The sequence below is a fragment of the Haematobia irritans genome, chromosome 3 (genome assembly GCF_050003625.1).
Source record: "Haematobia irritans isolate KBUSLIRL chromosome 3, ASM5000362v1, whole genome shotgun sequence".
In the NCBI taxonomy this organism is placed as follows: domain Eukaryota; kingdom Metazoa; phylum Arthropoda; class Insecta; order Diptera; family Muscidae; genus Haematobia; species Haematobia irritans.
The window spans coordinates 49,945,555-49,972,158 of NC_134399.1; the positions used below are offsets into that span (position 1 = coordinate 49,945,555).

At 33.9% G+C, this 26,604-nt stretch overlaps 1 protein-coding gene across 1 annotated transcript in view; it reads left to right on the forward strand.

The window, feature by feature from the left end:
* The window catches only part of Naa15-16 (N-alpha-acetyltransferase 15/16), a 123,348-nt gene that overhangs the window by 75,715 nt on the left and 21,029 nt on the right, over positions 1-26,604 (forward strand). The gene's annotated exons all lie outside the window — the stretch shown is intronic.

Here is a 26,604-nt window from a genome sequence, read left to right on the forward strand (position 1 = left end):
CCCGAGACATTTCCAACGAATGCAAGCCGGTCACCCATGTCACTACTTTTACGTTAGCCCGCATTTGATTCTGGCCATAGGAGAAAGTCTCAAACCCCGTCCGAAGGCCGGCCACACACTTCACTACTTTCGCGTTAGCTCACTTTAGATTTCGTCCGTAGGGGAAAGTCTCAAAACCCGGCCAAGCCAGTCACCCATGTCACTACTTTCACGTTAGTTCACTTTGGATTCTGGCCACAGGAGAAAGTCTTAAACACCGGCCGAAGGCCTGCCACCCGTGTCCTTACTTTCAATTTGAGAAATAAATGACTGCGATATAGCAAAATGTTTAGGGACCTTTTAGAGGTTATTTCTCAAGACCCGGGTACTTCCGGACCAACATTTTTACTTTGATGGAATCATCACACCAAATTACGTACCTTGAAATTTAAGCGATTTAGTGACGTGCCAGTAAAGTGCAGTTGCTCCTAATTTTATTTTTAATCTTAAAAAGACTGACTTATAAGGTCCTGCCTGGTAATAAAACAACCGTCCACATGAAGCTCGACACGGTACAAGATGATATATATATATATATATATATATATATATATATATATATATATATATATACAGTGGGTGACAAAACAATGGAAACTTATTCAAAATATTTCATTTTTCAAATTTATGGCCCTCCTATGTTTTTGTTTGTTAAAAAAAAAACTTATATTTCTTATTATTAAACAATGTTTTAACACAATTAGCTCCAAATTGCTAAAAAAACATTAGTATTCAATGGACTTTTTTAGAATAATTTACAACTAATAATTTTGAAGTTTTACCAATGTTGGCAAAACAATGGAAACTTTGCAGTATCAGTTGCAGAGTTGTATTTTTTTTGGATTTTTTTCTGTTCCTACTCCTTGTATTTAGAAAGAGGGGGGAAGATATTCTTCCATTCCATTTTATTCATAATACAGTACATAAAAAATGTAATACAAACCGTTATTAAATGACAAACGTGTTCACAATTTCGTTTAAGTGAATATAATAAATAATGGCAAGAGTAAAGTTTTGCGAAGAACTAAAAATACGAATAATAAATGATTTTAACTCGGGTTTAAAACAGAAAGAAATATGTGAAAAATACTCGATGAACAAATCAGCTATTTCAAAAATAATTAAAAATTTTCGTGAATGTGGAACAATGACCGCCTTACATTTAGGAGGAAGGCCCCGCAAAACAACTCCAAGACAGGATCATTTAATTACAAGAGAATATAAAAAATGTCCGAAAATACTACCTAAAGAAGTCATTAATAATCTCAATCTGGAAATAAGTGCCCGAACCGTTGGTCGACGAGCTGATGAAGCAGGTCTTAAATGTCATCGTCCAGCGAAAAAACCATTAATCTCAAAGAAAAATAGACTCACCCGGATAAATTTTGCTAAAGAGCACATAAATTGGTCTAGACAGAAATGGAATACTGTTCTTTTTTCCGATGAGAAGAGGGAAAAGACTGGACCACAAATACACAAACAAAACTGTTAAGTTTGGCGGTGGTAACATAATGTTGTGGGGTTGTTTTTCTGGTCAAGGAATGGGCCCAATTCATGTTATTACAAATACCCTTACTGGAATTGGCTACAAACAAATCCTAAATGATGTCATGCTTCCATTTGCTGAAGAAAACATGCTGTTAGTGTGGCGGTTCTAGCATGACAATGACCCAAAACACACCTCCAAGGTTGTTACCGAGTGGCTATTGTTGAATAAAGTTGAAGTTCTGAAATGGCCTGCCCAATCCCCGGATTTAAACCCCATAGAAAATCTGTGGGAAATAGTATATCGCAATATTAGTACCCGCAATTACACAAAAAAATCAGATCTCATAGAAGCTGTTACTTCGGAGTGGGAAAAGGTTTCTAAAGACGTAATCGACAACTTAATTAACTCCATGCCTCAACGACGTGATCAAAAGTAAGGGATACCCAACAAAATATTAAAATTTAATATAAGATTTTTATGTGTTTTCTGTTTCATTACAAAAGTTTCCATTGTTTTGCCAATAACATAAAAACGAATAACATGAGATTTTTGTTTTTCTTTTTAATTCCTTGTGATTTTGTGTTAATATTTTATTTTTGTTTAATAAATAAACAACCAATAAAATATTTGTTTTTGTTATTTCTTCCGTTTTAATTATAAACTGTGGCTATTTTGCATTAAAATCATAAAAAAAATTGAAATATAAAAAAGTTTCCATTGTATTGTCACTCACTATATATATATATATATATATATATATATATATATATATATATATATATATAGCTCCCATATATATATATATATATATATATATATATATATATATATATATATATATATATATATATATATATATATATATATATATATATATATATATATATATATATATATATATGGCCCCAGAAGGCAGAGTACCTTAATTTTTTTAACCTTAATAAAATTTTGCACAAGAAGTACGATTAGTACTATAATCAAGTGTGCCAAATTTTATTGAAATCGGTTCAGATTTAGATATAGCTCCCATATATATCTTTCGCCCGATATGGACTAATACGGTCCCAGAAGCCAGAGTTTTACCCCAATTTGGTTGCAATTTTGCACTAGGAGTACAATTAGTAGTGTAGTCAAGTGTGCCAAATTTTATTGAAATCGGTTCAGATTTAGATATAGCTCCCATATATTCGTTGGCTCGATTTACACTCATATGACCACAGTGGCCAATCTTTTACTCCGATTTAATTGAAATTTTGCACAGGGAATAGAATTAGCATTGTAGTGCGTGCCAAATTTGGTTGAAATCGGTTCAGATTTAGATATAGCTCCCATATATAGCTTTCGCCCGATTTACACTCATATGACCACAGAGGCCAATTTTTTGCTCCGATTTAGTTGAAATTTTGCACAGGGAATAGAATTAGCATTGTAGTGCGTGCCAAATTTGGTTGAAATCGGTTCAGATTTAGATATATCTCCCATATATAGTTTTCGCCCGATTTACACTCATATGACCACAGAGGCCAATTTTTTGCTCCGATTTAGTTGAAATTTTGCACAGGGAATAGAATAAGAGTTGTGCGTGCCAAATTTGGTTGAAATCGGTTCAGATTTAGATATATCTCCCATATATAGCTTTCGCCCGATTTACACTCATATGACCACAGAGGCCAATTTTTAACTCCGATTTAGTTGAAATTTTGCACAGGGAGTAGAATTAGCATTGTAGATATGCGTGCCAAATTTGGTTGAAATCAGTTCAGATTTAGATATAACTCCCATATATATGTTTTTTTCGATTTCGACAAAAATGGTCAAAATACCAACATTTTCTTTTTAAAATCGCCACTTCGTAGTCGAAAAGTTGTAAAAATGACTCTAATTTTCCTAAACTTCTAATACATATATATCGAGCGATAAATCATAAATAAACTTTTGCGAAGTTTCCTTAAAATTGCTTCAGATTTAAATGTTTCCCATATTTTTTTACTAACATTGTGTTCCACCCTAGTGCATTAGCCGACTTAAATTTTGAGTCTATAGATTTTGTAGAAGAATATCAAATTCTGTCCAGATCGAGTGATATTTAAATGTATGTATTTGGGACAAACCTTTATATATAGCCCCCAACACATTTGACGGATGTGATATGGTATCGAAAAAACGCATAATGTTTAATATTTGAAATGGAAGAAATGATTTATTAAGCTCGATGTTATTTGTTTTTCTTTTTTTTGCCGATATTTCGTCTTAATATGTAAGGTATTTTCATGGCGACCTACCAAAACTGTTTAACATAAAACATATATATCATAAACAAAGCATAATTACATTCATTTACATTGAATTCTTTTTTTCACTTACCTTAAGAAGATGGACAAAAAAAAACACAAACAAAACTTAACCCTTTGACGACGTATGGGACATATATGTCCCATTTCGTATTTCCGTTGTAAAATCTTCATTTATCAACCAATTATCAAAAAAATAGATTCTATCGACACACAGAGAGTTGAAATCCATCGAAAGTGGCGATTAATTCAAAAGATGAACTTTAACTTTAATAACCGTATTTGGTACCGGCTGAAAGAAGATAAAATTCTACATCACTACTTGCCAAAATAAAAGTTCTTAGTTGTTTACTTTATTTGCAGTGTGTCTTCAAAGTTCAATAATTATTATTATTTTTGCGCGCATTGGTTAAAAGTGAAAATTTGCATATTTCCAGTGATAATTTTTTTAATTAAGACTTCTAAAAGTGAAAATTTTATAATGGAGCCGTCTACTTCAGGTATTTGAGCATATGATAAATATTTGTTTGTTTAGATAAATGTTTTAGAAATATTGAAAAAAAAATATAAGGAAATTGTTCAAAAAATGAGGTATTTTTGATGTTTGTATTGGATTTCAACTGAATTATCGGTGAAACTTGGTAAAACTGCTTATATTTTCTTAAAATATAAAGTTTCAGCTTCTAAATTCCAAAACATTTTTTTGCCTTTTTATTGCATTTTTTGACTTATTAAAGAATTTGTAAAATAACTCCAGTCGCTAAAAATATATATGAAAAAATAAAACAAACAAAAAATCACTTTGACCTTATTATCTTTTGTCTTTATATTCCGTTTAGTATTTGTTATTGTAGCTACTGAGTGTGCAGTTTATTAGAGATGGGTGCGTGAGTAATTTTAAATCACGCGCACTCACGAAAAAAAAAATTAATTAATTAATTCCAAAGCTTCGTTTGAAAATCTGAATAATATGAGAAAATTATATTTTCTGTTTTGATAAATAAATTTTGATCAAAAAAATTGATCACGCTTCCATCTCTATTAGTTTAGTTTTTCATTTGTACCCTACATGATAAATGTTGGTTATGTACATACGTGCGAACATACGAGTACTGTTGTCATCTTGGTTTAAGCTGATGATGTTCCATCTACCAATGTATTGATAATTAATTGGTAAGCATTTAATACGTATGGTATTTAAGATTCGGTACTGCCACGTTCATTTATTTTTTTATTAACTGTCAATGTTTTGTTTAATGTGATGTTATTTATTGAAGGTGTTGTGTGTTTGTAAATTATTCGGTACAAGGGAAAACGAATAGTATTTTGCAAATTTTAAACGACTGAAAATTCGACTAATTTCAGGAACAAGTCCCAAAACAATTTTTATTTCTCGCCATGAGTTACATAACATTATGAAGAATTCAGAAAAAAATCACTTCAAGATCGATTTAATCTTCTGAGGTGGGAAGTAATCACACGCGTTGACCCTTCAGATATGGTAGATTTTACCAAAAGATTTAATTATTTTTCAGATTTTATCGGATTTTAATTTAAAATTTTGGGTATATAAATACAGATTAAATATTTATTAATTTTTATTTTTTAAAAACTTTTTTTTCTAAAAGCACATTAAGTATGCTCTAATTTTCAGTTGCATTTCCTAATTTATCGTTTTTCTTTGAAAAGTTACAGCGAAAATTGTGATATAAGACCACTTTTTCCAAAATACAAAAAAGGCCATAAAAGATTAAACCAACAATTTTAAATTTTTTTTTGTTTCTAGTTATGCCTTTTTATGTATTTATGAATATCCATCAATCAAAAATAACAATATTTTAAAATTACGGCTTCCCTGAATTAATCGCCACTTTGCCTACCGCTCAACCCACTGTGCGACACAGAACACATGTAGCTATGTATACCAATTTATCTTCTATCGATAACGGTTTAAATGGACTAATTCGGTTACATACTTTTTCTAAAAAGGTACCGACACTAATGGTACATATGTGTCCCATTCATCGTCTAGATAAATATAAATATGAATTTGTACATACATTTTTATAAATTTATGAGCTTTTCCATAAAAAATATGTACACTTACATAATATATTGTTTTCGTAAATACTTGTTGTGAAATTATGAATTTTTTAATAATATATATGGACGGTTTCATAAAATCAATGAAACTTTACTTAATATATCAAAAAATACTGGTTTTCCCTTAGCGTGAGAGAACCACAACATAGAGTTACTCTCAATACAAGCATATAATACGAGACAAAAAAAATCGAAACATAACGTTGAGTTTTTCAGTACAGTTTGAGTCGCCGTCGCGGTTCGAAGACATTTTTATTGCTGTAAAAAATTTACAAAAAACAATATTAAATGGAAGCGTTGGTGCTCATAAGTAATATAAAATATCATACAATTATGTTCTTTACTGGTTGGAGTATAATGCGGTTTTTAGTAAATGGGTTCACACATTTTGACCAATTATGCAGGTATTAAGAATCAGGGGAAAAATCTAAAGGAAAAGTTACATATATTGCATGACGTTTTTAATATATATTATGGAAAAGTACATATTTTTCAATGACGAACAATATGTATCCTTCATTTATAATATTAAAAACTCCATTCATATTATGTATACATTCGTAGCCAATGAAAGCCTGTATTTTTTATTTTATGAATTGTTTTCATATAATTAATGAATCCCGTGTTTGGTATCAAACGCTTTACTATGATCGAGAAGAACTAAAAATTAAAACATTTTATTGTCCATATTTTGGCGAATGTATTCAATCACATCTATAAGTGCCGTTGTGCAACTACTCTTCTTCCTGAAACCAGATTATATATATGTATAGTTATGTGCGAAATAATAGGGACAGTGACTGGCAAGATCAAGATTGCCTGCGAATGCAAGTAAAATGAGAGAATGATTGATAGAGTACAACAATTTTTTTTGCTTACACACTACAATAACAAATCCCGTTACAAAATTGTGAAAAATGTGCTAACATTTCATTAGAATTTATTATTGTTTCAAAAAGTCTTGCGTTAGGTTTTGCATAATAATACACCCTCAAAAAAAATCGCTTCTGTAACATATACTCCCAAACATATTTTGCTTCAAGCATATACATTTTTGGGTATTGCCCAAACATTTATATGTTTGATTTCTTCCAATATATAATATGTTTGAAAGCATATTGGTCTAAACAATATAATATGTTTGGGTAGTCTAAGTTCCAAACATTTTGTATTTTTCCATCCAAATTCAATAATGTTGTCTTCCAAAAAACTATATGTTATTATGTGAACATATAATATGTTTGGAGGCATTTTGGACCCAAAATGAGAAGAATTTTCTCCCAAAGAATATTGAATATTTTCTGCCTAATTGTATATTGCCTCACATTTTTTTCACTTCCATGAGTTTTTTTTAGTTCTTAGCACCTTTTTCTGTAATACAAACATTGTAGAAGAAATTATTAAATTTTATAAATTTTTTTCAATTTTACCTTTTGCCGGACGGGGATTCGAACAGTGGACCACACAGTTTGTAAGCCAGCACACTAACCACTGGGCTACGTAGCTGTTATGGTCATCAAGAGATAATTATCGTTATAAGTTATATTTATATAGCATAGCTTGCGGCGCCCACAAGCCGATGCAAACATAACATTGTTTAACAACATAACATTGTTAAACATACATTTGTTGGCAGCGTGGAGCAGTGGTTGGTCGTCCGCCTTGCGTGACAGGGGTCCTGGGTTCGATCCCTGCTTCGATCAACACCATTTTTTTTAAATATATTTTTTAACATATATTCCAGATTCGTTCGGAAGTTCCCGAAAAGGTGTTCAGCATTACATACTATTATATTAAATTTTTACTACGAAATTGTAAAGTGTGTTTTATAAAAGACTTAAAGTCAGAAAAGAAAAATGCTTGATATACACGAAATGGACTGAGTTCAAATCAAATATTATTTGTTTATTGCAAAAATAAAAATTGTGTAACAAATAAAGGTTTTTGTATACAAGTTTAAAATTTTCGAAGAAATTCAAAAACTTACAAAAGAAGAACGTGAATTCGAGTATATAAAAATATTTTTCCATCGAATCCTAAGGTTAACGATAACCATTCATTCAAAAGCACATTATATTTAAATTCTAAACAGTAATTTTACAACAGCACATAAATTTATTTTGGTGTGAACAATTGTTTGCTAGCATGTAACACCAGTAAATTAGAAATACAAATAAATATGAATTTTTATTAACGAATAATTTTGTACTTAATTTAATTCTTAAGGCCGGTATAAATTGGTATTATCGCGTTAAAATGACCATGTTTACCCTTTTATGTTTCTTTAATAATTTCTTTTAAAGAAAATAAACTTATTCAATTGTTGCTTTGGATCTTTCCCCACCATGTTATAATACAATTTACCGGAAAAAGTTGTAATGTTATTCTGGTTTTGCCGCTAAAATGAGAAATAATTTTAGCGGCAAAACTCGAACTCAATGCCCGCTTTTATTTTCGAAAAAATCCGTCAACTCCTCTTGGTCTACTCATTAATAAAGAGGAACTAATCTTTGTTTTTATAGATCTTACTGTTTAATTTTTCACTGCTTCGCCCTGTTTTCATTTTACTTTCACAACTCTAAAAAGAGAGCACTGAAAAAATATTGTCGTGAGGCCAAAGAGTTCAAGTCCTTAAAATAAGAAAACAACTTTTGCTTAGCTTAGAAGACGCATTTCTCTAATATAAAGTTTTTCCAAGGTCGATGCTTTCAATGAAGTCGTGTTGTCGTTATAATTAAGTGATTTGTCTTAAAAATGGGTATCATAACATGAAAGAACAAATTTTTGGACTAAGGTCAACTTGACTTTAATAATTCAGAAAAATTCTTTAAAATTAATGAAACTGTCTTTAAATGTGTTGCATTTTTGCATCTTGACTACAAGGCAAAAATCATTAAAAAATAGGATATGTTTTTCAATACTTTATTTTAAAGACATTTTTTACTTGAAACATAGCATAATTTCTACTGGAAGTCTTGTTTTTAAGGGACATTTTATAGCATATGAAAAAAAGCTGAAAAAGCGAAAAATTGAAATGTGCTTCGTAGAGTCAAGTACACAAAACCCCATTTAAAAGAGAATTGTGTCATAAAAGCATCCTTACTTGTATTCTCCGCTTCTTTGGTTCGGAATCAATACCAAAATTGTTAAAGTGGAGACACAATCTTTGGAACCGGACATGCTTTTTGTTCAGTGTATAGTGCCCTATGTGTGTGAAGATAAATACGTATTTAAAACCCTAGACACAAACCAATTGTAATAGATTAGGGTAAAAACATTTTGGGATTTTTTCGAAAAACTGATTTTTTGGAAAAACTACTGGGAATTTAAAATTAAAATTTCGCAGGAACAATGCCAGGGGAACACCCTACATAACGGTTTATTTATTTTGGAAATACATTAACCACCGCAAGAGATATGTGGTGGGACATTTGGCAATGGGAGGGGAATCATATCTCTGGAACGGGATATCCTGCCAGGACTACTTATGCGGCAGTGTATAGTCCTATGAAATACCTATCGAACAAGGTATAGCATATATCAAGATTTGATTTTTAAGACACCAAATACGCTCTTTTAATTTCTGTATTTATTATCCTAAATTTCTGGAGGGGATCAGTGGCCATATCTCAGGGACGAAGCTACCCTCTGACCTAAAATTTATGACAAATTAATGTGCTTGTAACACCCTTCAATCAGAGGGTAAACATTTGTTGAAGCGATATTTCAGAACTCCAAAATTGTTCCTCCAATATTGGTTATTTTACCTATGAATTTTCGGAGGGGAGGAATGCGTCCAGGAGGAGTGGGGTACATCCTGCCGACATAGCTCCCACACAAATCCATACTCTTAAAGACGCCTTTTCGAACAAAAGAAACAGCGAATCAAGAATTGATTTTGGGATTGCTCCAGCTCCTCATCAATATGACCCTTTTTCAGACCAAAAAATACAAAACTGAATAGAAGCAAAGCAGAAAATTTTCGCACCAGATGCTTGGCCAGGAGCAGTGCTAATATCGATGGAACGGGATCTCCTTCCGACATGGCATAAAAACCATTATAAAGCTCCAAGAAACACCTATACGGATTGATGTCACTTTATTCCAGAATTGATTTTGGTATACCCAGATACGCCTGTTCAAATGTGGCCCATTTCATAGCAGATTCTGGCCGGGAGCAGTGGCCATATCTTTGGAACGAATTATCCTGCCGACAAGGGATGACCACTGTTGTATAGTCCTAGGAACCTACTTTCCGGAATGGTGTCACTTTATTCCAGAATTGATTTCGGTATACCCAGATACGCCTGTTCAAAAGTGGCCAATTTCATAGCAGATTCTGGCCGGGAGCAGTGGCCATATCTTTGGAACGAATTATCCTGCCGACACGAGATGACCAATTTTGTACAGTGCTAGGAAGCTACTTTCCGGAATGGTGTAACTTTATTCCAGAATTGATTTTGGTATACCCAGATACGCCTGTTCAAATGTGGCCCATTTCATAGCAGATTCTGGCCGGGAGCAGTGGCCATATCTTTGGAACGAATTATCCTGCCGACACGAGATGACCACTGTTGTACAGTGCTAGGAAGCTACTTTCCGGAATGGTGTCACTTTATTGCAGAATTGATTTCGGTATACCCAAATACGCCTTTTCAAAAGTGGTCAATTTCATAGCAGAATCTGGCCGGGAGCAGTGGCCATATCTTTCGAATGAAATATCCTGCCGACACGAGATGACCACTGTTGTACAGTGCTAGGAAGCTACTTTCCGGAATGGTGTCACTTTATTGCAGAATTGATTTCGGTATACCCAGATACGCCTGTTCAAATGTGGCCCATTTCATAGCAGATTCTGGCCGGGAGCAGTGGCCATATCTTTGGAACGAATTATCGTGCCGACATCAAATAACCACTGTTGTATAGTCCTAGGAAGCTACTTTCCGGCATGGTGTCACTTTATCCCAGAATTGATTTCGGTATACCCAGATACGCCTGTTCAAATGTGGCCCATTTCATAGCAGATTCTGGCCGGGAGCAGTGGCCATATCTTTGGAACGAATTATCGTGCCGACATCAAATAACCACTGTTGTATAGTACTAGGAAGCTGCTTTCCGGAATGGTGTCAATTTGTTCCAGAATTGATTTTGGTATACCCAAATACGCCTGGTCAAATTTGGAATCAATTGTAATAGATTAGGGTAAGAAAAAAAAATTTTTTTGTGTTTGCAAAAAAGTGGCTTTAAAGAAAAACTATTTTGAATTTAAAGTAAAATTTTGCAAAAACAGTGCCGCCTATATAGCAATTTTGTTCTTTCTTAAATATATTGACTACAACTAAAGTAGTGGTGTAAGACATTTGGCAACGGACGTATAAAAAAACTCCGAAACTCTTTTCCGGATTAATGTAACATTATTTCAAAGTCAAAGTTGGTGTATGCAGATGCTTTACACCATTTTCTAAATTTTATTATTAGTGTTTAAAATAAAAATAAATTCAAATAAAATTTTATTAAAAGTAAGCGAACCGTGATTTGAACCTGGATACTTAAATAAACCTTGAATTCAACTCACTCATCAACGAGTTAGGCCACCCCCTCGACTATAATCTGCGCAGCGAAACTTTCCTATGACGTAATTCCAGGTTTTGTCTTTAAGTAAACACGGGTAGACCTCAACATACATATGACAAAAATAAGTAAATAATTTTCGACATGTTCCAGAAATTCATTGTTCATTTTTAGCAAAATTTACAAATTTTAGGAAATTTTAAACTTTTTTCTGAAAAATACGAAATCTTTCATTTGTGTAACTTGTTCTTCTTTTGTAGTTCATCTACATGCACACAAAAATTATTAAATTTAAATAATTTTCTCATATTGGGGAAATTTAAACTAAAACATAATAATTTTCATGAACTAAAATAAAGTTAAGTTGACTTTAATGCCATGGTGCGTTCACTGTTTTTAGTGTAGGCATTCTTACTTTATAAACCAAAAAATATAATTGCAACCACTTTATTTTCGAGTGACCTACGTGCACCAAATTCATTGCAATTCATTTAATAATAAGTTTTTTTCTTGAAATCATGTCCGCATTTCTATTGTAATTTAACTAGATAAATCTAATAAATATTATGGTGTATATTAAAAAGAACATTGGCAATACTACAACATTTAACGTGAGAGCAAATAGAAAATACCCATTTAACTCTTTAAAAACCAAAGAGAACCAAATAACTTAATCCCGTTACTATTTCAATTTTTGAGAAATGGATTTTGGGGTGGAAACGCAAACACACATACTTGAGCGTGAACTAACACTTGCAATTGTAGTGGTATATCGTTTAGTTGAGTTATTCGCCACATAGTTCAAATGATTGGCATAGCCGAATAGGTTGAGCGTTCGGTACAATCTAATTTTGTTCAAGGGTTAGGTGTTCGAGCCCACTTTTGACTATATTTATACATATATATGTGTATATACATATTTTTTAAACCCTCCATCATAGGATGGGGGTATACTAAATTCGTCAATCCGTTTGTAATGCATTAAAATATTGGTTTCAGACACCATAGAGTGTATTTATACATTCTTGGTTGTGGGGAAATTCTGAGTCGATGAAATGAATTTTTTAGTAAAAAAAAAAAAACAATACAGTAATCAAAATAAATAAAAACGTGTCACAGTCAATCAAACGTGGACTCGAACTCGCATCTGTTGAATAAAGTAAAATACGCCAAACGCTTAACCTACTAGACCATCCTAACTCCACTGAATACTTTAGCGAATAGCTCAACTAAACGACTACAAGAAATGATAACGATCTCTTATATGTGTGTATTGGGGTTTCACTCATTTCCTTAAAAATTGAAATAGTAACGGTGTTACGACATTGGTTCTCTTGCGCTTTAAAAGGGTAAGCATACATTTTCTCTTTGCTCCCTCATTGCACGTGCGGCATAGTGTTGCCATTGAGCGATTTTATAATATTCTTGAATTTAAAATTTGTTAAAATTATATTTATATTTAACCCAAAGAGCATCTCATTCACACAAATTGTGAATGATACCAATCTTTTGCATCACGTATAAAGATTATATGAATTACACTGTATAGCAAAAAATTGTATTACGCAAATAGTTAACAACAAACTAAGTCTAAATAAACTAAGTTTACATCTTCATTTTAATTATAGTATTACCTTAAGTTTACGCTACTCATCGTACGCTAGATACCTTAAAAACTTAATTACAAACTTAACGAAATCCTAAACGGCACTTATGCACTTTAGCTCTATACAGTGTCTAAGATTTATAAATTTTACTTAAAATTTTGAATTTTAACAATATATTAGATAAAAAAAAATATTAAATAAATTTAGTCAATCTTTGCTTAGCACCAAGAAATCTCTTGAATGCACAGCAACAAAAAATTTGGGTTCCAGTGCTGATATTTGTGGAAAACAACTAAATTCACTACTTATGGTAAATATCAATCTTCGAAAGTTTTCTCAGCATTAAAGAATCATAACAATAAAAACTTACAGTAGGTGCAAAACCACGACTTGTTTGGTGGTAGTTTTTATGAAACCCAATATAGCAAAGGGTTTCATAAAAATTCATTACTTGTGCAATTTACTTCTAATGACATTTCCTGGGTGTGGAGATTATACCAACTTTCTACAGAGGTTTTTCATTTTTCATTAATTAATTGTCATTAATTTTCGGAGTTGGTAACCCTCTTGACTCTGTTAAAGCAACTGAAACAGGTAAGCCTCAGCATTAACCAAAATGGCGTAATTGAAATGTAGACATCTTACAGAAACTATGTATGTTGAGGTCTACCTGTGTTTAATTAAAGACAAAACCTGGAATTACGTCATAGGAAAGTTTCGTTGCGCAGATTATCGTCAAGGCAGTGGCCTAACTCGTTGATGAGTGAGTTGGAATCAAGGTTTATTTAAGTATGCAGGTTCAAATCAAGGTTGGCTTACTTTTGATAAAATTTTATTCGAATTTATTTTTATTTTAAACACTAATAATAAAATTTAGGAAAAAGTGTAAAGCATCTGCATACACCAACTTTGATTTGGAAATAATGTTACATTAATCCGGAAAAGAGTTTCGGAGTTTTTTTATACGTCCGTTGCCAAATGTCTTACACCACTACTTTAGTTGTAGTCAATTTATTTAAGAAAGAGCAAAATTGCTATATAAGCGGCACTGTTTTTGCAAAATTTTACTTTAAATTCAAAATAGTTTTTCTTTAAAGCCACTTTTGTGCAAACACAAAAAAAATTTTTTTTCTTACCCTAATCTATTACAATTGATTCCAAATTTGAACAGGCGTATTTGGGTATACCAAAATCAATTCTGGAACAAATTGACACCATTCCGGAAAGCAGCTTCCTAGTACTATACAACAGTGGTTATTTCATGTCGGCAGGATAATTCTTTCCGAAGATATGGCCACTGCTCCCGGCCAGAATCTGCTATGAATGGGCCACATTTGAACAGGCGTATCTGGGTATACCGAAATCAATTCTGCAATAAAGTGACACCATTCCGGAAAGTAGGTTCCTAGGACTATACAACAGTGGTCATCCCTTGTCGGCAGGATAATTCGTTCCCAAGATATGGCCACTGCTCCCGGCCAGAATCTGCTATGAAATGGGCCACATTTGAACAGGCGTATCTGGGTATACCGAAATCAATTCTGGGATAAAGAGACACCATGCCGGAAAGTAGCTTCCTAGGACTATACAACAGTGGTTATTTGATGTCGGCACGATAATTCGTTCCAAAGATATGGCCACTGCTCCCGGCCAGAATCTGCTATGAAATGGGCCACATTTGAACAGGCGTATCTGGGTATACCGAAATCAATTCTGGGATAAAGTGACACCACGCCGGAAAGTAGCTTCCTAGGACTATACAACAGTGGTCATCCGTTGTCGGCAGGATAATTCGTTCCAAAGATATGGCCACTGCTCCCGGCCAGAATCTGCTATGAAATGGGCCACATTTGAACAGGCGTATCTGGGTATACCAAAATCAATTCTGGAATAAAGTTACACCATTCCGGAAAGTAGCTTCCTAGCACTGTACAAAATTGGTCATCTCGTGTCGGCAGGATAATTCGTTCCAAAGATATGGCCACTGCTCCCGGCCAGAATCTGCTATGAAATTGGCCACTTTTGAACAGGCGTATCTGGGTATACCGAAATCAATTCTGGAATAAAGTGACACCATTCCGGAAAGTAGGTTCCTAGGACTGTACAACAGTGGTCATCTCGTGTCGGCAGGATAATTCGTTCCAAAGATATGGCCACTGCTCCCGGCCAGAATCTGCTATGAAATGGGCCACATTTGAACAGGCGTATCTGGGTATACCAAAATCAATTCTGGAATAAAGTTACACCATTCCGGAAAGTAAGTTCCTAGGACTATACAACAGTGGTCATCCCTTGTCGGCAGGATAATTCGTTCCAAAGATATGGCCACTGCTCCCGGCCAGAATCTGCTATGAAATGGGCCACATTTGAACAGGCGTATCTGGGTATACCAAAATCAATTCTGGAATAAAGTGACATCAATCCGTATAGGTGTTTCTTGGAGCTTTATAATGGTTTTTATGCCATGTCGGAAGGAGATCCCGTTCCATCGATATTAGCACTGCTCCTGGCCAAGCATCTGGTGCGAAATTTTTCTGCTTTGCTTCTATTCAGTTTTGTATTTTTTGGTCTGAAAAAGGGTCATATTGATGAGGAGCTGGAGCAATCCCAAAATCAATTCTTGATTCGCTGTTTCTTTTGTTCGAAAAGGCGTCTTTAGGAGTATGGATTTGTGTGGGAGCTATGTCGGCAGGATGTACCCCACTCCTCCTGGACGCATTCCTCCCCTCCGAAAATTCATAGGTAAAATAACCAATATTGGAGGAACAATTTTGGAGTTCTGAAATATCGCTTCAACAAATGTTTACCCTCTGATTGAAGGGTGTTACAAGCACATTAATTTGGCCACTGATCCCCTCCAGAAATTTAGGATAATAAATACAGAAATTAAAAGAGCGTATTTGGTGTCTTAAAAATCAAATCTTGATATATGCTATACCTTGTTCGATAGGTATTTCATAGGACTATACACTGCCGCATAAGTAGTCCTGGCAGGATATCCCGTTCCAGAGATATGATTCCCCTCCCATTGCCAAATGTCCCACCACATATCTCTTGCGGTGGTTAATGTATTTCCAAAATAAATAAACCGTTATGTAGGGTGTTCCCCTGGCATTGTTCCTGCGAAATTTTAATTTTAAATTCCCAGTAGTTTTTCCAAAAAATCAGTTTTTCGAAAAAATCCCAAAATGTTTTTACCCTAATCTATTACAATTGGTTTGTGTCTAGGGTTTTAAATACGTATTTATCTTCACACACATATGTCGGAAGGAGATCCCGTTCCATCGATATTAGCACTGCTCCTGGCCAAGCATCTGGTGCGAAATTTTTCTGCTTTGCTTCTATTCAGTTTTGTATTTTTTGGTCTGAAAAAGGGTCATATTGATGAGGAGCTGGAGCAATCCCAAAATCAATTCTTGATTCGCTGTTTCTTTTGTTCGAAAAGGCGTCTTTAGGAGTATGGATTTGTGTGGGAGCTATGTCGGCAGGATGTACCCCACTCCTCCTGGACGCATTCCTCCCCTCCGAAAATTCATAGGTAAAATAACCAATATTGGAGGAACAATTTTGGAGTTCTGAAATATCGCTTCAACAAATGTTTACCCTCTGATTGAAGGGTGTTACAAGCACATTAATTTGGCCACTGATCCCCTCCAGAAATTTAGGATAATAAATACAGAAATTAAAAGAGCGTATTTGGTGTCTTAAAAATCAAATCTTGATATATGCTATACCTTGTTCGATAGGTATTTCATAGGACTATACACTGCCGCATAAGTAGTCCTGGCAGGATATCCCGTTCCAGAGATATGATTCCCCTCCCATTGCCAAATGTCCCACCACATATCTCTTGCGGTGGTTAATGTATTTCCAAAATAAATAAACCGTTATGTAGGGTGTTCCCCTGGCATTGTTCCTGCGAAATTTTAATTTTAAATTCCCAGTAGTTTTTCCAAAAAATCAGTTTTTCGAAAAAATCCCAAAATGTTTTTACCCTAATCTATTACAATTGGTTTGTGTCTAGGGTTTTAAATACGTATTTATCTTCACACACATTAGTGCCCTTTCGTTAGTTTTTATGAAGATCCCTTTAATTACCTTTGTTTGAATATTTTGACTTACTCGTCCTACGTTCCGATTTGTTTTGACGAAAAAAAAAAAACAAACGTAATGCGAAAATGATAAACAAAACTCATGTTCTTTTTTTCAAATATATTTTATCTTGGTTCCGAATGAATTTTCTCTTCGAATACTCATGTTATTATTTTACTTAAGCATATACAATTTTTGGCGAAGTCTTATATCACAACATATATATGTTTACTCATAATATGTAAATTTATACTTGTTTATATTCACACGTAGTATTTTTCCTATATTTAATGAAATTTTCTTTGTGTATATAAAGGGTGATTCTTTTGAGGTTAGGATTTTCATGCATTAGTATTTGACAGATCACGTGGGATTTCAGACATGGTGTCAAAGAGAAAGATGCTCAGTATGCTTTGACATTTCATCATGAATAGACTTACTAACGAGCCACAACGTCGAATTTTCAGTGAATGGGCCCTAGAAAAGTTGGCAGAAAATCCGCTTTTTTATCGACAAATTTTGTTCAGCGATGAGGCTCATTTCTGGTTGAATGGCTACGTAAATAAGCAAAATTGCCGCATTTGGAGTGAAGAGCAACCAGAAGCCGTTCAAGAACTGCCCATGCATCCCGAAAAATGCACTGTTTGGTGTGGTTTGTACGCTGGTGGAATCATTGGACCGTATTTTTTCAAAGATGCTGTTGGACGCAACGTTACGGTGAATGGCGATCGCTATCGTTCGATGCTAACAAACTTTTTGTTGCCAAAAATGGAAGAACTGAACTTGGTTGACATGTGGTTTCAACAAGATGGCGCTACATGCCACACAGCTCGCGATTCTATGGCCATTTTGAGGGAAAACTTCGGAGAACAATTCATCTCAAGAAATGGACCGGTAAGTTGGCCACCAAGATCATGCGATTTGACGCCTTTAGACTATTTTTTGTGGGGCTACGTCAAGTCTAAAGTCTACAGAAATAAGCCAGCAACTATTCCAGCTTTGGAAGACAACATTTCCGAAGAAATTCGGGCTATTCCGGCCGAAATGCTCGAAAAAGTTGCCCAAAATTGGACTTTCCGAATGGACCACCTAAGACGCAGCCGCGGTCAACATTTAAATGAAATTATCTTCAAAAAGTAAATGTCATGGACCAATCTAACGTTTCAAATAAAGAACCGATGAGATTTTGCAAATTTTATTCGTTTTTTAAAAAAAAAAAGTTATCAAGCTCTTAACAAATCACCCTTTATATTTGTAATGTGCCAATTGGTTACTTTCATTATTTTACTTCCAGCATACACTTTGTCTCTCTTTGTACACATATATGTTTATGGGCTATTTCTAAATTAATATATGTTTGAATCCAAGCATATTATATTTACAAACATTTTATGTCCCAAACATAATATGTTCTAACATATTAACATATATGTCCCAAACATATTATGCTAGTTTACTCAAACATATTGTGTTTAAAATTTTGAGTTCCAAACATATAATGTTTATACCCAAACATATGAAAAACAGTCTTTTTCGTCCGTCTAGGGACAGCAAGTTAATTCGCTTAAATAAGTTAGAAAACTCGATGAAAACTAATATCCACAGTGAATAAAAAGGCGTAATTGGTTCGTTTAAAGGCAAAAACAAGAGTTTAGGCTGAAAATTTTAATTTCGTTGGTATTTTTGATCTTGTTATCTATGTAGATATGGGTAGATCGAAGCACTGTGACCCAGTAACAAGAAAAACAAGTAAGGAAAGTCTAAAGTCGGGCGGGGCCGACTATATTAAACCCTGCACCACTTTGTAGATCTAAATTTTCGATACCATATCACATCCGTCAAATGTGTTGGGTGCTATATATAAAGGTTTGTCCCAAATACATACATTTAAATATCACTCGATTTGGACAGAATTTGATAGACGTTTACAAAATCTATACACTCAAAATTTAAGTTGGCTAATGCACTAGGGTCGAACACAATTTTAGTAAAAAATAAATATGGGAAACATTTAAATCTGAAGCAATTTTAAGGAAACTTCGCAAAAGTTTATTTATGATTTATCGCTCGATATATATGTATTAGAATTTTAGGAAAATTAGAGTCATTTTTACAACTTTTCGACTAAGCAGTGGCGATTTTACAAGGAAAATTTTGGTATTTTGACCATTTTTGTCGAAATCAGAAAATCATATATATGAGAGCTATATCTAAATCTGAACCGATTTCAATCAAATTTAGCACACATAACTATACTACCAATTGTACTCCTTGTGCAAAATTTCAAGCTAATCGGGATAAAACTCTGGCTTCTGGGTCCATATAAGTGCATATCGGGCGAAAGATATATATGGGAGCTATATCTAAATCTGAATCGATTTCAACCAAATTTGGCACGCATAGCTACAATGCTAAATCTACTCCCTGTGCAAAACTAAATTGGGCCAAAACTCTGGCTTTTAGGACCATATTAGTCCATATCGGGCGAAAGATATATATGGGAGCTATATCTAAATCTGAACCGATTTCAATCATATTTCCCACACTTGACTATACGACTAAGTGTTATGTTTGTACAAAATTTCAAGCAAATCGGTATAAAACTCTGGCTGCTGGGTCCATATTAGTGCATATCGGGCGAAAGATATATATGGGAGCTATATCTAAATCTGATCCGATTTCTTCCAAAATCAATAGGGTTCTATTCTGACCCAAATCGGGAACATGTGCCAAATTTGAAGGCGATTGGACGTAAATTGCGACCTAGACTTTGATCACAAAAATGTGTTCACAGACAGACGGACGGACGGACGGACAGACGGACATGGTTATATCGACTCAGGGACCAATCCTGAGCATTATTGCCAAAGACACCATGTGTCTATCTCGTCTCCTTCTGGGTGTTACAAACATATGCACTAACTTATAATACCCTGTTCCACAGTGTGGCACAGGGTATAAATATCCAAAAATTGTACAACTCAGGAAATTCTTATCGGAAAGTGGCTGAATTGCTTGCAGTGTCGAAGGTAGAAAATGCTGTAAAGTGGGTAGCCAAGCCAGAAAGACGTGGCAGAAAACCAAAAATTACACCTGTAGTGAGACGAAACATAGTGCGATGTGTAAAAAAATCCATTTGCGTGGTCTAAACAAATCAAAAATGATTTAAATATTGATGTTGATACTTCAACAATTCGAAAAACACTTATTCTTGAAAATCTAAAGTCGGTCAGACTAGTCAAATATTTGACACAAATGTGTTTGATCGAATTTGTTTCAAACAGAACCTGTTTGACACAAAGTTTTATTTGCGGTCACACTGCGTTCAAATATTTGACAGTTTTTATTTGATCAAACACGTTCAAATAAAAGTTAGGGAAAACATGTTTGACCTGTGTTCACACTATGGCAAATATTTTCTTGCAACAAAAGTTTGATCAAATCATCAAAATGGATAATTTTGTTTGACCAAATGTTTTTGAGCACTGATGTGACATAAATAAAGCTAGTTAATGGGGAATAAGGCGGAACTAATTAAAATATCGATATCCAAGTGTACATTAAGAAAAATTACAATGAAATTAAATAAATACTTTATTCCAATAAAAAATATTTCATTTATGAAAAAGCTTTAGCTAATGCCTTGGAGCGGAGCACAATGTTAGAAAACAAAGCATTTTAATGCAATTTCGTAAAAGTGCATTTATGATTTATCGGTCGATATATATATTATCTATCTATCTGGCCAAAATGACACTTAACTCGGAGTGAAATTTTGACCTCCAGTGGTCATATGAATCTAAATCGGGCGAAAGATATGAGAGCTATATAAAAATCTGAATCGATTTCAGTCAAATTTATCACACTTCTATTGTATTGTATTCCTTCCCCAAAATTTGAAGCATATAAGAATAAGAATATCGGGCGAAATATATATGTGGGAGATATATCTAAATCTGAACTGATTTCTTCCAAAACACACTTGTGCAAAATTTCAAATAGATTGGATTTAACCTGTGACCTAGACTTTAATTACAAAAATGTGTTCACAGACAATCGGACATGGTTAGATCGGCTCAGATGCCGACACTGAGCAATATTGTAAAAGACTCTATGTGTCTATCTCTTCTCCTTCCATATATGTATGAAAAAGACTGTTTTTCATATGTTTGGCTATAAACATTATATGTTTGGAACACAAATTTTTAAACACAATATTTTTGAGTGCAAGCATATAATGTTCATAAACTAGCGTAACATGTTTGGGACATATATGTTAATATGTTAGAACATATTATGTTTGGGACATAAGATGTTTTTAAATATAATATGCTTGGATGCAAACATATATTAATTTAGAAATAGCCTATAAACATATATGTGTTTAGTAGCTTGGAGCGCTATTTAACAGGGAGCGATATTGAATTAAGTTGGTGGTTGTTGCTTGTTATTACAAAATTAACATTTTATTTTTCCTTCGGCAATTGATCAGCTACTTCTTTAATCCTTACAAACTGTGTGGTCCGCTGTTCGAATCCCCGTCCGGCAAAAGGTAAAATTAAAATAAAAAAAATCATACAATTGAATAATTTCTTCTACAATGTTTGTATTACAGAAAAAGGTGCTAAGAACTAAAAAATCTCGTGGAAGTGAGAAAGATGTGGGGGAATATAAAGGGTGATTTGTTAAGAGCTTGATAAATTTTTTAAAAAAAAAAACGCATAAAATTTGCAAAATCTCATCGGTTCTTTATTTGAAACGTTAGATTGGTCCATGACATTTACTTTTTGAAGATAATTTCATTTAAATGTTGACCGCGGCTGCGTCTTAGGTGGTCCATTCGGAAAGTCCAATTTTGGGCAACTTTTTCGAGCATTTCGGCCGGAATAGCCCGAATTTCTTCGGAAATGTTGTCTTCCAAAGCTGGAATAGTTGCTGGCTTATTTCTGTAGACTTTAGACTTGACGTAGCCCCACAAAAAATAGTCTAAAGGCGTCAAATCGCATGATCTTGGTGGCCAACTTACCGGTCCATTTCTTGAGATGAATTGTTCTCCGAAGTTTTCCCTCAAAATGGCCATAGAATCGCGAGCTGTGTGGCATGTAGCGCCATCTTGTTGAAACCACATGTCAACCAAGTTCAGTTCTTCCATTTTTGGCAACAAAAAGTTTGTTAGCATCGAACGATAGCGATCGCCATTCACCGTAACGTTGCGTCCAACAGCATCTTTGAAAAAATACGGTCCAATGATTCCACCAGCGTACAAACCACACCAAACAGTGCATTTTTCGGGATGCATGGGCAGTTCTTGAACGGCTTCTGGTTGCTCTTCACTCCAAATGCGGCAATTTTGCTTATTTACGTAGCCATTCAACCAGAAATGAGCCTCATCGCTGAACAAAATTTGTCGATAAAAAAGCGGATTTTCTGCCAACTTTTCTAGGGCCCATTCACTGAAAATTCGACGTTGTGGCAGATCGTTCGGCTTCAGTTCTTGCACGAGCTGTATTTTATACGGTTTTACACCAAGATCTTTGCGTAAAATCTTCCATGTGGTCGAATAACACAAACCCAATTGCTGCGAACGGCGACGAATCGACATTTCACGGTCTTCAGCAACACTCTCAGAAACAGACGCAATATTCTCTTCTGTACGCACTGTACGCATTCGTGTGGTTGGTTTAATGTCCAATAAAGTAAACTGAGTGCGAAACTTGGTCACAATCGCATTAATTGTTTGCTCACTTGGTCGATTATGTAGACCATAAATCGGACGTAAAGCGCGAAACACATTTCGAACCGAACACTGATTTTGGTAATAAAATTCAATGATTTGCAAGCGTTGCTCGTTAGTAAGTCTATTCATGATGAAATGTCAAAGCATACTGAGCATCTTTCTCTTTGACACCATGTCTGAAATCCCACGTGATCTGTCAAATACTAATGCATGAAAATCCTAACCTCAAAAGAATCACCCTTTACAATTGGGCAGAAACAAAATTTTGAGCATTCAGGTCAAAAACCTATGTTGTTAGCACCTATATTACCTGTTTATTTTCATAATTCATTATGATTGTAAATATATAAATAAATAAATAACATTTTGAGCACAATATTGTTTGGGAGAATTTTTTTTAAGCATATAATATTTTTGGGTGCAAAATGCTTCCAAACATATATGTTCACATAATAACATATTGTTTTTTGGAAGACAACATTATTGAATTTGGATGCAAAAATACAAAATGTTTGGAAGTTGACTACCCAATCATATATTGTTTAGACCAATATGCTTTCAAACATATTATATATTGGAAGAGATCAAACATATAAATGCTTGGGCAATAGCCAAAAATGTATATGCTTGAAGCAAAATATGTTTGGGAGTATATGTTACAGAAGCGATTTTTTGTGAGCGTGTATGCACTAATTTATAATACCCTGTTTGGCGCAGGGTGTAAAAAAATAAAAATATTTTTTTACAACACAGTGGTAAATATTAAACTTCACAAATTGTAGAGGTGTGCAATATTTTACTCATGGTCACGAACATCTAGGACGAAAGATTTTTACTCACGCACGATATTTTTGGTACGAGTCACTTTCACGAACCCTCACTCAGGCAAATCTTTTAAAGGCTCACGTCCGCACACCCACAAGTGTAAAAATTTGATTCACGCATACTCACGATCAGAAATGTCTTTATTCACGAAATCTCTGTAAAGTCTCATACATACTCGTGGCTCAAGAAAATTCTCTCGACTTAGAAATTATCGCCTCACTAAAGAAAATAATAGACGTTATTAGTTTTATGGTCAATCCTATTCTTGCCAGAATAATTTCGCTGGTGAATCTGGCTGACAACGTAAGCATTGAAATCGAGATTGTTACTAAGCTTTTAATATCATATGTGTGGCTAAAATTGTAAGCGAATTCAATTGGTAAGCGTGAGTGCATTTCTTTATTACTCACGCACACTCACAAATAGATTATTTGCGTGACTCACGCTCACGCATGACCTTTAATCACACACACTCAAGCTGTTGCCATAAGCACAATTTACGTAGGCAACAACAATTTTGTGTCACGTACACACCTTAAATAAAATCTGCTCCTGGACGTACAAAATTTCAATCATATCTCCTATATCAATGAACCGTCAAATATTCACATAAATACTCCTATCACCCACATTTTACCCATATGGGATTGAATCCACGAATCGCTGCCTTCCACATATAGAGCATAACCATTAATCTTTTATTAAAAACATGCATCTTTTCCATTAAAATAAAACAATTTATATTTTTGTTTGACCGTGTTTGCTCTTGCACCGTGGTGCAATGGTTAGGGAGCCACCGTGGTGCAATGGTTAGCATGCCCGCCTTGCATACACAAGGTCGTGGGTTCGATTCCTGCTACGACCGAACACCAAAAAGTTTTTCAGCGGTGGATTATCCCACCTCAGTAATGCTGGTGACATTTCTGAGGGTTTCAAAGCTTCTCTAAGTGGTTTCACTGGAATGTGGAACGCCGTTCGGACTCGGCTATAAAAAGGAGGTCCCTTGTCATTGAGTTTAACATGGAATCGGGCAGCACTCAGTGATAAGAGAGAAGTTCACCACTGTGGTATCACAATGGACTGAATAGTCTAAGTGAGCCTGATACATCGGGCTGCCACATAACCTAACCTAACCTAACCTTGCTCTTGCAAAATTTTTGTAAGATCAAATAAATATTTGACGGAATGTGGCGCAAATATTTGCCATATGGTGGTCACACTATGATCAAACATGGTAAATATTTATTTGATGTCAAACATCTTTCTTTGCCGAAAATCAGCTGTTTTGTTGTTTGCTTCAAACAAAAGTTTGTTGGTCAGACTATGGCAAAGAAATATTTGACAGTTTTGATCAAATATTTGACTAGTCTGACCGTAGCTTAAGAGCTCGAAGTGCCAGAAAATTGCCTATGTTGTCAAAAAAGAATATTGAACAAAGGTTAATATTCGCTGAAATGCATATCTGTTGGCCTAAAGAAAAATGGCGTAATATTCTTTGGTCTGATGAAACCAAAATCAATTTGTTCAACTCAGATCGAGGTTTACATCACGTAAGAAGACCAGTTAATGCAGCGACAAACCCCAAGTACACCATTAAAACCGTCAAACATGGCGGTGGTAACATCGTGGTTTGGGGATCGTTTTCGTATAATGGTGTGGGACCTTTGTACCGTATACAGGGCACCATGAAAGCAGTCAATTATGTTGAAATTCTCCAAAATAGTATGCTTCCGTATGCTGAAGATAATATGCCAATCAGATGGATATTCCAACAGGATAAGGACCCCAAGCACACGGCAAAATACACACAAACGTGGTTTAAGGACAATAACATTACTGTCTTGGAGTGGCCGCCACAGTCCCCGGATCTGAATCCGATTGAGAACTCGTGGAATTTCGTAAAAACTTCAACAAGAGGAAAATGTCCGTCCAACTCTGATGAACTTTGGAAACTTATTCAGGATTCTTGGTACGCTATACCAGTTTCAATCTGCCAGAACTTAGTCGACTCCACGCCTAGGCGGTGCCAGGCAGTATTAACAAACAAGGGATCGTCCACTAAATATTAAGCTATTAAAAAATGTTTTTTGTAACATTCGTTAAAGTAATCTTGTCTTACTTTTTTATTTTTTCCTTTTTATTTGATGAAAAATCTGAAGTGTCCTTATTTTTTTTGTACCCTAAATTTACATTTTATATTTAAAATAGTAAAAAGAATAAAAATAAAACGATAATGAATTTTAAAACATGTCAAAAACCATTTAAATATTGCATAAAATTAAAACTAGGTAAATAAAATCAGGAACAGTATGCAAAATTAACTAGCTTTTAGCAAAATTTCAATCTTTAGTACTACTGTCCCTATTATTTCGCACATAACACACACATATATATATATATATATATATATATATATATATATATATATATATATATATATATATATATATATATATATATATATATATATATATATATATATATATATATATATATATATATATATATATATATATATATATATATATATATATATATATATATATATATATATATATATATATATATATATATATATATATATATATATATATATATATATATATATATATATATATATATATATATATATATATATATATATATATATATATATATATGTGTGTTATGTGCGAAATAATAGGGACAGTAGTACTAAAGATTGAAATTTTGCTAAAAGCTAGTTAATTTTGCATACTGTTCCTGATTTTATTTACCTAGTTTTAATTTTATGCAATATTTAAATGGTTTTTGACATGTTTTAAAATTCATTATCGTTTTATTTTTATTCTTTTTACTATTTTAAATATA